We start from the raw sequence: 2,471 nt of genomic DNA on the forward strand, positions 1-2,471 counted from the left end.
CTCTCCATTTCCATGGCTATGCTTGGTACAGATCTTCCCCTGGATGCTGCATCCCCTACATCCCCTACATCCCCTACACCCTCCACTGTTCCCTGCAATCATCTCTGAATGCAAATCTGATCACCCACCCCCACCCCTGCCTACAACACTCCCTGTTGCACTCAGAATGAAAATGCAAGTTACTTAATATGACCTGGAAAGTCCCCAGTGACCAGACCGAACCACATCTCTCTTCACTCTCCATTTCTAGCCTCCCCACCACAGGGCCTTTGCACATGCTGTTCTGTTTTCCTCTGCTTTGCCTGGCCAGCTCCTATTCATTCTCCAGTTCTTGCTTAAATGTCACTTCCTCCAATAAGCCTTCCCTGACTCCCCCATAGCTCCCTGTGCTCTCTGTTTATGGCACTTATCAAAATTATAATTGGTGGATTATTTGAGTGGTTAGCTTTTTAGTGATCATCTCCTCTACTACACTGTGAGTTCCAGGAGGACAAAGCCACAGGTGGGGGCAGGCTTCCAGGTGCTAGGGAAGGGACTCACTTGACACTATCATTTCTGTGTTTGGCAGAATAATGGCCCCTCCAAAGATGACCACGTCCAAATCCCTGGAACCTGCAAATATGCTATGCTACATGGCACAGGGATATTAAGGTTGCAGATGGAATTAAGACTGTTAATCAGCTGACCCTGAGATGGAGAGATTAGCCTGGGTTATCCAGGTGGGACCAACACAATCACAAGCATCTTCATAAGAGAAAGGTGAAACCAGGAGAGACAGAGTCAGAGTGAAGCAATGTGAGAAAAACTTGACCAGCCCCTGTTGGTTCTGGAGATGGAAGAAGAGGGACACGAATAAAGGGATACAGTTGGCTTCTAAAAGCCAGAAAAGGCAAGAAAACAGATTCTCCCCTAGAACTTCCAGCGAGGAATGCAGCACTGCTGACACCTGGATTTCAGCCCAGTGGGACCCGTTTCAAACTTCTGACCTCCAGAACTGTAAGAATACGCTTCTGTTCTTTCAAGCCACCAAGTTTTCGGTGACTTGTTACAGCAGCAATAGGAAACTAATACAACTTCCATTATATGGATGTGGAAAACTGAGCCTCAGAGAGGTTAAGTAACTTGCCCAAGGGCACACAGCCGGTGAATGGCAGCATCAGGCCGGTGAAAACCCTAAGTGCATGATTTTCATTACTTCTACATGACAAGAGGTAGGTCTGGCTGGAAATGGAGTAAATTTTCAGGCAATATCTAAGATAATTCTACATAAAAACTTTTGTAATTGGTTGTTTAAAGTTTCTCTCCCTGATTGACTGTGAGCCCCCAGAAGAGATGTGTGACCATCTTACTTACTACTGCATCCCAAGTGCATAGAATAGCGCCTGGTGCATAGTCGGTGCTCAATGATAAAGACCTCACTGAGAAGGTAACATTTGAGCAAAGATCTGAAGGAGGTAAGTGAGCTATGAAGCTAATTAAAGCAGAGGAAACAGCAAGTGCAAAGGCCCATTGGCAGGACCACACTTTGTGATTTTGGGGAACTACAAGGAGGCCGATGTCGTTGGAGTACAGTGGATAAATGGAGAGTGGGAGGAGGTGACATAGCAAGATCATGCAGGATCTGCTGGACCACTGTAAGACTTCAGCATTTTATCAGAGCAAAAGGGGAGCATGGGAGAGTTTTGAGCAGAGGAAGGACAGAGCCTGACTTTAACGTGATCCTTCTGGCCATTGGTTGGAAGATGCACTGTAGAGGGACAGAGGCCGGATGACCAGGGAGGAGGTGACCACACTTGTCGAGGCGAGCGATGATGGTGGATACAACCCAGGTGGGAGCTATGGAAAGCTAGGATTCTGGATTTATTTTGAAGGTAACGTTAACAGGATTTGCCAGTGGATGGGATGTGGGGCGTGAAATAAATAGAGGGGCACAGCGAGAATGCCAGCATCAATTGGTAGGATAGGACATCATAGGAAAACTCTTTATAAAGTGCCATGAAAACGTAAGAGATAGGGCCAGCCCTGTGGCTTAGCGGTTAAGTGGGCGCGCTCCGCTGCTGGCGGCCCGGGTTCGGATCCCGGGCGCACACCGACGCACCACTTCTCCGGCCATGCTGAGGCCGCATCCCACATACAGCAACTAGAAGGATGTGCAGCTATGACATACAACTATCTACTGGGGCTTTAAGGGAAAAAAATAAATAAATAAAATCTTAAAAAAAAAAAAAAACGTAAGAGATGGATTATCATTATTAGGGTCTTGAGACCCAAGCTCTTTGCTCCCTACAGCATGATTTGTTTATTTCCCTTCCCTGCATGATGCCTCAGATAATATCTTGCTTCTCATTTCCAGCTTCCTCTTTCAGCTACGAAGGCAACATTTCTCTTTGCAGACTTCCGGCACCTTATCACTTGTGGTCTCTCAACTCTGAGCTTCCCATTACTCACAACTCAAATCCACCCCAAACCAG

This window comes from Diceros bicornis, unplaced genomic scaffold (genome assembly GCF_020826845.1).
Source record: "Diceros bicornis minor isolate mBicDic1 unplaced genomic scaffold, mDicBic1.mat.cur scaffold_339_ctg1, whole genome shotgun sequence".
Taxonomy (NCBI): Eukaryota; Metazoa; Chordata; class Mammalia; order Perissodactyla; family Rhinocerotidae; genus Diceros; species Diceros bicornis.